General features: G+C 58.5%; 2 long non-coding RNA genes across 2 annotated transcripts; one reads left to right on the top strand and one right to left on the bottom strand.

Moving 5' to 3' along the window:
* The first annotated feature begins 958 nt into the window (after nt 1–958).
* On the top strand, nt 959–6,439 carry LOC109250188 (uncharacterized). The gene is made up of 3 exons (XR_008424715.1): nt 959–1,422; nt 5,866–6,015; nt 6,327–6,439. It is a non-coding gene; the product is annotated as an uncharacterized LOC109250188 (long non-coding RNA).
* On the bottom strand, nt 4,019–6,333 carry LOC109250876 (uncharacterized). Its single transcript, XR_008424714.1, has 2 exons — nt 6,128–6,333; nt 4,019–5,749 (listed from the first exon to the last, which is right to left on the bottom strand). It is a non-coding gene; the product is annotated as an uncharacterized LOC109250876 (long non-coding RNA).
* Nucleotides 6,440–10,867: the final 4,428 nt, after the last annotated feature.

Consider the following 10,867-nt stretch of genomic DNA (forward strand, 5'->3'; position numbering starts at 1 on the left):
TGTTTTTCCTGTCCCGTGTTAAGGAAGCAGACGGGCTCTCCTGTGCCCTGCGTCTCAGCGACGGTCAGCTCACCGGGCTTGAGACACTCACTTCCGGTATTACTTGGGTGGAGGCTAAGCCGGGGTAACTGAGAAACCCCGAGACAGCGACTCAGGCAAGATCGCGGTTTCTTTCCGTCCCAGGCACCAACGCGGGGAGAGCAGAGCGGCTCAGGACGGGTCCGCTGCTGTCGTCCTTCAGGGACCGCGGTCTCCTGGGTGCGGTGGTCCCTTCACCCCCTGGAGGGGTCGTAAGGTCAGCCCATCTGTGTCCCGGCCCGCGTGCGGGCACGTGCCCCAGGCCTGATGTCCGCAGACGCGTTACATCCGCTCACACCCCCGTCGTCTGGGATGGAAGCAGGCGGATGTAGCTCGCTCCCAGGGATGCGGCCCAATGTGGTCCCGCCGCACGGGCTAACCTGAACTGGGCCACGTGACTATAGAGGAGGGGAGAGGGTATTGGGGACACACCTGGCAAGGTAGTAAGTTACCACCTTGTCCTTTCTGGCCTTAGCTGGGTGCCCCGGTGGGGGCGGGGGGGGGGGGGGAGGACACGTTGTGAGGCCCGGAGGAGAGAGCCGGGGACAGAAGAGGGGTCCTGCTGTGGTTGCCTGTTCCTGCAGAATGAACGCCCCAGGACTTAGCGTCAAGTTATTTTGCTCACAAATCTGCTATTTGGGCAGGGTTTGCCGGGGACAGCTGGTCTCTCCTCTGTGGCATCGGCTTGGGCCTGGACTCAAAGGCTGGGGGCGGAATCACCGAGACGACGGCTCGATCACATGCTGCTTGTTGGCTGGGACCTCAGCTGCACCTGTGGCCACGCACTTGCACGCGAACCTGCCACGGGGCTGCTGGGATTTCTCCCCGCCTGGGGCCTGGGCCCCGCGAGCAAGCGTTCTTCCCTGGAGAATAAGTATGTAAATTTTAAGTTTTTAAATTTTATTTATTTTGAGAGAGACAGAGACAGCGTGAGTGGTGGAGGGGTAGAGAGGGGGAGAGAGAGAATCCCAAGCAGGCTCCACGCCACCAGCGCAGGGCCGGATGCGGGGCTCCATCGCACAAACCATGGGATCGGGACCCGAGTGGAAATCAAGAGTCAGAAGCTTAACCGCCTGAGCCACGCAGGAGCCCCCGAAATAGAACCTTAAAAAAAGAAAGAAAAAAAATAATAATTAAACTGACCTAAAAGATAAAGGGACCCGTTCGTGCGTAGTTACCCTAGAGAAATGAAAATTTATATTCACGCAAAACCTGTACAGACATGCTCACGGAAACTTCCGGAAGTCCCCGAAGACCGGCGACGTGTGGTCAACCACAGTCAGGATCACATGGTCCTTCTTCTGACAGCCTCAGAAGGTCAACGGTAGCCCAGTGCTCCGTCAGGTACGCACCTCACCACGGGGGCATCTCATCGTCTCACATCGTCACAAGATGGGGGGGGGGGGGAGCACAGGACAATAAGATATTCTGAAAGCAAGAGAGAGAGAGAAAGAGAAACCGTTTGCACATCCCTGTTATTACAATACATTGTAATAATCGTTCTGTTTGATCATTAGTTAGTGTCGTTCACCCCTCGCTGTGCTTAGTTTAGAAATTAAACCTCCTCGGAGGTGTGTGTGTACCGGTCTGGGTGGGGCTCAGAACCAGCTGCGGTCTCAGGCGTCCCCTGGGGGTCTTGGCACGCGTGCCCCAAGGATAAGGGGCGGGGGACGGCTGTCTGCAAATTCAAAAACCGAAATGCAGTTGTGCTTTCCAACAAGTGATGGACATCCGCATGCAAAAAAGGGGACGCGAGACACACACCTTCCAGCCTTCACCAAAGCGAACTCTCACGGGATCCCAGGCCGAAATGTACAATGTGGAACTAAAATTCCCAGAAGTTACCCTTAGGAGCATGTCTAGCTGACCTTGGGTCTGGGGACGACTTTTTATTTTATTTTATTTTATTTTATTTTGTATTATTTTTAAATGTTTTTAATGTTTCTATTTATTTATTTATTTTTGAGAGCGAGAGACAGAGTGTGAGTGGGGGAGGGGCCGAGAGAGAGGGAGACACAGAATCCGAAGCAGGCTCCGGGCTCCGAGCTGTCGGCACAGAGCCCGACATGAGGCTCGAACCCACGAACTGGGGGATCACGACCTGAGCCGAAGTCTGACGCTTAACCGACCGGCCAGCCGGGCGCCCCTGGTGACGACTTTTTAGCTGCAGCATCCAAGACGTGACCCATGAAAGAAATAATCGAGAAGCCGGACTTCATTAAAATTAAAACCTTCTGCTCTGGGACAGAGATGCTATCAAGTGAACGAGAAGAGAAACCCCAGATGGGGAGAAAATATTTGCAAAAAAGACGCATCTGATGACATTAAAAAAAAAAAAAAAATCAATGCTTCCTAGTATAAATGCTCTGGAATTTAGCAGAGAGACTATAATTTGGGAATACGATCTGGTGGAACTCCCTCATAATCATGTGCCGTGTATTCCTACCTAATAATTACTTCTCCATTTCTCGACTGGAGGTCTCTCAATAAATAAGAATTTATCAAGGGGCGCCTGGGTGGCTCAGTCGATTAAGTGTCTGACTTTGGCTCAGGTCATAATCTCAGAGTTCGGGAGTTCGAGGTTCGAGCCCCGCGTCGGGCTCTGCGCTGATCTCTGCTTGGGAGCCTGTCTCTCCCTCTCTCTCTGCCCCCCTCCCCTCTCAAAATACATAAATATTAAAAAAAAACAATAATGATGGTGGACCCACAGCATGTACAGCCCAAGCATGAACCCTAAACTGCGGCCTTTGGGCGATTGCGATGTGTCAGCACAGGGTCACTGACTGTAGCAAATGTCCCACTCTGGTCTGGGGGGGGGGGGGTTTGACAGTGGGCTGAACTATACAGCAAACGACCGAGGTCGTGCCTGTGTGGGGCAGGGCCGTAGGGGAACCCTTCGTACATCTTGCTTAATTTTGCCGGGAGCCTAAAACTACTCAAAAATGTAAAGCCTAGGGGCGCCTGGGTGGGTAAGATGGTTAAGCGTCTCAGTTCAGGTCTTGATCTCAGGGTCCTGAGTTCAAGCCCTGCGCTGGGCTTTGCTGAGCAGTGAAACCAACTTTAGATAGATAGATAGGTGATTGATAGATGATAGATGATAGAGAAATGAAAACAAAGCCTATTGGGGTACCTGGCTGGCTCAACGAGTGGGGGATGAGACTCCTGATTTCGGGATCATGAGTTCGAGCCCCATGTTGGGTGCAGAGCTTACGTAAAAATGAGTAAGTAAGAAAGCCCGTTGAAAACAACTAAAAAATAAATAATTAGATAAAAAAACATCGTGGCAGTGTATTAACTTAATAACTGAGCACTGCAGAGGTGGAGAGGGCTTCCAGAGGTTTCTGACGTCACCAGGGCCCTGGCTACTTCTCTCTGCCCCTCTCTCATTCTTCGCGCTTCTGTTAGCTTGCTTCCCACGCCGACGTCCCTCGTGCGGAGCAGGGCTCACTTCTGTACACAAGGGCATCCTGATGGAGAAAGAATGTTTTTACCCTAACATTTTATTTATTTTTTTAATGTTTATTCATTTTGAGAGAGAGAGCACGGGCAGGGAGGGGCAGAGAGAGAATCCTAAGCAGGCTCTGCACTATCAGTGTGGAGCCTGACATGGGGCTCGAACCTACAAAACCGTGAGATCGTGACCTGAGCTGAAACCAAGAGTCAGATGCTCAACCGACTGAGCCCCCCACCCCGGGCGCCCCAAGTCCTGGAATTCTTATGGGACGTGTTTAGTTTAAATGCCTCCTCAGGACCCGTTTCCTTGGTTGAGAGACGACAATGTGCCCCCGGATTCACCTGCGGTCACTTAGAGACAGCTTCAGGCTGGGTTTGATTTAGGGGCGCAGCTCTCCCTTTTGGGGCCTGGTTTGTTGCTGTTGCTGTTTTCTGCCTCGAATCTGGTTTCGACACTCTTAACTTTCCTCCAAAAGCTGGCTCCCTCTCATGGTCACGGCGAATTCGTCAGCGCCTCTTCTTTGGCCGTGGGGTGGGGGGCTGTGTACGTGTGTGGGGGCACATGTGGAATCTGTCTCCAAAGAGGGAGAAATCCTCATTGTTTTCTCAGAAGGTCCCATCGGGGGCGCCTGGCCGGCCGGGTGGGTGGAGCGTGCGACTCTTGGTCTCCGGGTTGTGAGTTCGAGCCCCACGCTGCGCGTGGAGATGACTTAAAAATAAAATCTGAAATGCAAAAGTTCCCATCAAATATCCTCTCCACTGTCATCGGCTCCAAATGAGTCACACAGGCCCCTGCCCCGAGCCCGAGACTGTGCCGACGTGGGGACTGTGTGGGCAACGTTGGCCCCGAGGCTCGATGTCCACCTCCAGAGCCTGGACACAAGGCAGCTTTCCGCTGGGGGCGAGGGGACAATGGGTCCTGAGGGAGTGACCCCACTGTCACCTAAAGAAGGCCACCGGGAAGGGCCTCCCACACCTACTGCCGTGTAAGAAACCCCCCAAACTTGGTGGCACAAAGCAACCATTTGTCTTGAAGGCAGACGGTTCCTGCGGGGCGGGAGTTTTCAAAAAGAAAAAAACAAACCCACAGTTTGAGTTTGAGCCCCGCGGTGGGCTCTGTGCTGATGGCTCAGAGCCTGGAGCCTGCTTCGGATTCTTTGTCTCCTTCTCTGTCCCTCCCCTGCTCACGCTCTGTCTCTGTCTCTCTCAAAAATAAATAAACATTAAATTAAAACTTTTTTAGAACAAACCCACAGTGAGGCCGCTTGTTTTTACCCTGAGATGGCTGGGGCTCCGGGCTGGGGGTGACCTGGGTCCCGTAAGCCTCCGTTGCTTACGCCTGGTCCCAGAAGAGGGCTCTCCTGGGGCCCGGTCACTTCAGGGGCATCAGATTGCCTACCCGGTGCCTCGGGCTCTCACAAGGTGCACCTTGCGTCACGGTCCGTGGCACAGAGTCACTTCTGCGGCTTTCCGCTGACTACAGGAGAGCCGTGGGTCCATCCAGGTTCAGGGGGATGGTAACTAGACCCCCCCCTCCCCCGATGTGGGACTGGCATTAGTTCTAGAAGAACCTAGGGTGGCCCATCTGCCATAACACCCGGCTGACAGCCGAAATCAAATTTCTGCCCACCTTGGTGGCCAAGGGCTCAGAGTCAGATTTCAGCTGGTTCCAAGAAACAAGAACTGAAAAGTGCGGTCAAACAGCTGTGCCCGTCCTGCCCCCCCTCGCCCCTGCAAGCGTGTCCCCAGGGGGGACTGCAGGGCCCTGGGTATTTCAGGGAGCGTTCAGATGGAAACTTCTCATTTTCAATCAAGTATTTATTTGTTTTACTTACACACAAGGAGAAATACAATCAGTCCATCCCAGACACCACTGCTAAGGGTGAGGTTGCGATCATGCAGGTAAAAAATTGGGGGTCGTTGTAAAGAAATACAGGAGGCGAGAGTTTCGAGTGAGGACCGGAGCAAGCGAGAAGGTTCTGCGGCCGGGGCAGGGGGCGGGGCAAGGTCCTCTTCTGTTTGGACCGGGTGATGTAGCAGATCCCATAATCCTCGGGCCTGGGGGCGCCTTGTGGGGGGTGGGGAGGCTCACTCGGTTGAGCATCCGACTCTCGATCTCGGCTCAGGTCATGATCTCACAGTTCGTGGGTTCGAGCCTCACATCAGGCTCTGTGCTGACGGTGCAGAGCCTGCCTGGGTTTCTCTCTCTCTTTCTCTCCTTCAAAATAAATAAATAAACTTGAAAAGAAAAGAAAAGAGAAGAAAAGAAAAGAAAATTCCTGTAATCAGCTGAGAGGGAAAGAATTCGGGTGTAGTTTACGGATGGTTCCGCAGGAATGGGCAGCAAGGGGACAGCGGCAGCCCTCCAGCCCTCGTCCGGGGAAGCCCTGGCGGATGGCTGTCACGGGGATCCTGCCCCGGGGACAGCGCTCCGAGGCACATTTGTCTGGACTGAGAGACGGCCAGAAGTGTGGATCCGCACAGGTCCGCTGGGGGGGAGTGGGGGGAGGGAGGGACTATGGTGGGCACTGGTGACAAGGAGGCGGGGGGAAGGACCCAACGGGTCTCTCCAAACGCACAAGGCATGTCAGGGTACCTGTGTCCCACGCGACTGCCCCCTGGGGGGTATCCACTGCCGAAGAGGCTCCTGACCGGTGAGGAAACTCGTCCTCTGGGCATCAGTCAGCGTCTTGTCCCAGGGACGAGGCAACCGAGCGGCTGTGGTGGCAGGTGTGGGGCTCTGCGTGGCCTCCCCTCCCCAGTGCCGACGGGGCCACCTGCTGTCCCTTTGCCAGCGGCAGAGACCGACCACGCGGGGCCCGGCCGGCCTCCTAGCAGCAGGCTGATGACGCCGGTCCCTTCCCCTCGTGGAAGGGGCAGAGATTTGTCCCCCGCGGATTCTACCCAGATCCTGGACACGGAACTGCCCTTCCCGCCCGGAAGGGGTCCCCCGGCACCACCACGCACGGGCCTGCCTCGCTCATGTCCTAACCTTCCACGCGACACTGCTTCCGATCAAGGAAGTCGCTTCACATCCGAAGCGCAGCAGCAAAGGGGCCGATGTCCCCGGAGTTAACTGGTTTCACCACACACTCATCACTCAGAAGCAACTGGCCTGATAGACTGACCCAGTTGCGGGGCCTGTGGGGAGACACCACTTTGAAGGGTTCCAGCGGAGGCTGTGGAAGGGTTCCTGGCTTCCGGGGTCCAGCGGAGGCTCTGAATCACAGCCCACTGTGTCGTGCTGTCCCTCCCGCGGCCACAAAACTCGGGCCTGGGCAGGAGGGGGCGGGAGAGCCCCGGACACCCCACGCCTGGTCCCGAGACAGAAGCCACCGCAAGTGTCGCAACGGACATTTATTTTAAAGGAGTCTTGGGATGCCTGGGGGGGCTCCGTGGGTTAAGCATCCGACTTCGGCTCAGGTCACGATCTCGCGGTCCGTGAGTTTGTGCCCCGCGTCGGGCTCTGTGCTGATGGCTTGGAGCCTGGAGCCTGCTTCGGATTCTGTGTCTCCCTCTCTCTCTGCCCCTCCCATTCATGCTCTGTCTCTCTCTGTCTCAAAAATAAATAAACATTAAAAATTAAAAAAAAAAAAAAACCACAGGAGTGTTAAGCACGTAAGAAAAACTCGTTAGCTAGTAACTGAAAGGTAAGGAGAAAACCGTGAGGCCTCATGAAGGCAGCAACTGCTGGAAAAGGCCAGCCTCCCAGGGCTGCAGGAATTAGGAGAATGTGGAAACTTCTCACACAGGGACCTCCAAGAGAGCGCTGCTCTGTGGGCGCTGAGCCTCGGCTGGGGGGCGGGCTCCTGAGAGGGGCCCCGTCCACGCGGGGCTAATGTCTCTGGGGATGCGGCCGTGTGACGAGGAGGCCAGACTACGAACCGGGCTGAACACTTCAGACTGGGGGCGGCATGCCCGGGACCTGGAGGCCCAAGAAGGCGCATGGGAGGCCCACGGGGGAGTTGTCCCCTTGGCCTCCTCCCCAGTGCTCCCAGCGGAGCCTGCTGGGGCAGCCGGAAAGCAGGAGGTTCGGACCCGGGCCGGGGCAGAGACACCCAGGTACAGTCCCCATCGGTCCAGCCGGGAAGCCACCGCTCACCGGACCTGAGAGTGGGTCCGTGTCCGTCCTCAGCGGCCTCACAAAACCTACCGAGTATTTCACACCTTTCCTAGGTACCATATCTGGAGTCATTCTCCTGCCAAAATTGAAGGCCGTCAAGATTGCTTTGCAATTCTGACTCTGCCCCTTAATGGCTGCGTGATTGGGGCCTGTCATCTCACCGCCGGCAGCTTCAGTGTCCCTGTCTCTGAAACAGGGGGGACAATGCTTATTTCCGGGGGGGGGGAGGGTGGCTCTGAGGGCAGCGTGAAAGCTTAGCACGGTGCTTGGCTCGTGGTGGAGAAGATATTCAAGAACATCTCTGTTCACCCCGAATATGAGGCCAAATCTCCCCCTGAAAGGGGTTTGTCAACCATTTTCAACATTAGGTTCCTGGGTCCCTGGAAATCTGGGTCTCAGCCATTGTTCTTTACTCCCCCAGAGTGGGAAATACTTCCTTGGTGCCCCCCCCTCCCCGCCCCCTGCAGAGGGGAAGGGAGGGAGGCTCTGGGGAGATCCTGGGCTGAGATCCCCAAAGGGAGGAAGCACCTTCTGGCTGGATGTGCCCTCTCCTTGGAAAAATAGCTTGATTCTGTCTGGTTGGGGGGGCGGGGAGGGAGTCTCTGATGTACAAAAGGGTCCTGTTAAAACCTCTGGGCAAGGCTGCCTTGCAGGTGATGCTTGTGCTGGGGTCCCTTCCTCCGGCCTCCCCATGCCCTCTCCCCAGACAATGGGAGCTGAGCCTTTAAGGCGCCCTTGCCCTTGGGAGTTTCCACCGTGGGACTGCGGAAGGCCACCTATATACCCGTCCACCTTCCTTGTCCCCAAGACTTGGCTTCTCCAGGACTTGGGATTCCCTCCTCCCCAGGGGCAGCTCCGCAGGCCTTGGGGTGACCTCCTAACCGACCTCTTTGCCGCAACTTCGCAAGCCTGGTTCCTAAGTGAAATCTGATCCTGAGCCCGAGCGCGGCCGGGTGTCTCTCTCTGGTCCTGACCCGTGTAAGCCCTGCTCACCGTCGAGGCGGTCGGGAATGACACCCTGGCCAAGCGCTCAGTCCCAGCCCCTTCCCTCCCGCGTGTCCCCGTAGGACGAGCCTTCTCCCGACCGGGGACCTGGGGGCCGCGAGGTCATCCTCTGTCCCAGCTCCTAGCAGAGGCTGAGCCCGAGGCCGCGGCCCCGGGAATGACGAAGCCGAACCCGGCGCAAGGGAGCCGGCGGGTAGGGGGAGGCTGGGGGCGGGGGCTGCCCCGGGGTTGCCCGCAGCCCCTCCGGGGGACGCGGCTGCTGGGGGCTCCTCCGCCGCCGAAGAGATCATTCTCTCCCACCTGCTCGGGACGCGGCGAGCACTAAGCAGCTTTGTCTTCCGAGGGGCCGCGTGCCGGGCGCCCTCGGCAGGAGGCGCGGCATTCTCAGGGCCGCGGCTGCAGCTCGCGGGCCGGGGTCCCGAACCTGTGGCCGGAGGGGCTGCGGGGACAGCGAGCCCGCGTCCAGCTCCGGGCGGCCGAGGCCCACGGTCGCGGGGGAGACTCGCGCGGGGCGCGCTGCAGGGCGGAGCGCTAGGCGGGCGCGCAGCGGCCGGGACTCGGAGAGGCGTGATCAGGGGCGTGGCCTGGGACCCGGCGGGAGCGCGGGGGCGTGGTCTCGGAGGGCGTGGTCTGAGAGGGCGCGGCGAGACTCTCCAGGGGCGTGGTCTCGGGAGCTGCGCTTGGGAGGGGCGTGGCCCGGGGACGCCCCGGAAACCGGAGGGCGTGGTCAGGGAGGGGGCGGCGGGATCCCGAGGGGCGGGGATCCCGAGGGGCGTGGTCTGGGGACGGCCGCTGCAGCCCGCGGAGTGCAGGGGAGAGGCGAGGGGGCCTGGAAGAAGGCGGGGGCTGGCCGGCTCTTCTAGCTCGGTGGGGAGGTCTCCGGGACGCCTGAGGGAGGGGAAGAGGGGGGAGGGGAGGAGAGAGCAGGGGAGATGAAAGCAGGGGAGGCGGCCAGGGAGTGGAGGGGCGGCCGCAGGGGAGGGCTGGGGAGGGAAGTCCGCAGGAGAGGGGAGGAAAGAGGAAGGCAGAGGAGGGGGGGCAGAGCAGGGGAGCGGAGGCCGCAAGCAGAGGTCGGGAGACGGTTGCAGAAGCGCTCAGACGCGGAAGAGCCCCCGGTGCGCCCTGCGAACGTGGGGGCGATGTGCGGGGCTGGAGGGCGTGGAGGGCCGGCGTCCCCGAGCGGAGGTGGACGGGACCCCGGGGACCCCGGCTGCGCGGAGCCCTTGTCGCGCGTCGTGTCGTGTAGTGTACGCACCCCGCACGGCCGCCCTCCGCTTCGGGCCCCGCCAGCATCCTCTCCACGATCTCATCCACTCACGACGCAAACCCAAAGAGGTGCCGTCCGGAACCCCAGGGTTCTTGTACCACGTGTCTTTTACGTCTTAAAAATGCTCGGTCCTGGGCGCCCGGCTGGATCGGTGGGTGGAGCGTGGGAGTCCTGATCTCCCGGTGGGGTGGTGAGTTCGCGCCCCGCCTTGCGGGTGGAGATTCCTCAAAAGAAAGAAAGAAACTTAAAAAAAAAAAAAAAAAAAAGAGGCTCACTCCTAATAAGCCCCATGAAATCCCCTCGTGCCTGTCCCCGTGGTCCGTGTGTTTCAGACTGGTAAACTGAGGCTGGTGGAGGTTACGTGTCCCGCCCGCGGGTATGGGCTAGGCCGCCTTGCAGGTGCCGCAGTGCACGCGTTGGTGACAGCAAAAGGATGCCACCTGGGGGTCTAGACAGGACGGCTCCCGCGAAGCGGAACCAGGGACGCGACGGAGACGCGGACCGGGCGGGGTTGGGGAGGTGGGGACGCTCTGAGCCCGGGTTCTGCCATCTCTGCGGCGCACACGGTGGCGCTCGGCCCGAAGGTCCCCGGGAGAGCCAGGCGCGGTTAGAGCGAGCAGGTGTTCGGCGCTCCGTACGTCCTTCCCGCCGCTGTGACAAGTTGGGCGGTGGCGTCTGAGGCCTTGCTCCTGAGCGAGTGGTTGCCCTGTCCCAAGGTCCCCCTGGGGCTGGGGCGGTGAGCCGCCCGGCGGGCGTGTCCAGACCTTTCCAGGCCCGGGCCTGTAATATGTGTGTGTAATATGGCCATCTCCACGCACGTACCTACAGAGGTTCTGGGGTGTGTGTTCACTGCCTTTGTTGTTAAACTCCTAGAAAGAAACCTACTACCCGCAGTGTGCTTGTTCTGTGTCACTGTAGAGCTTGGGCCTTTTCCCACGTCA

Source organism: Panthera pardus, unplaced genomic scaffold, assembly GCF_024362965.1.
Source record: "Panthera pardus isolate Hobbes unplaced genomic scaffold, ASM2436296v1 HiC_scaffold_21, whole genome shotgun sequence".
NCBI classification, from domain to species: domain Eukaryota; kingdom Metazoa; phylum Chordata; class Mammalia; order Carnivora; family Felidae; genus Panthera; species Panthera pardus.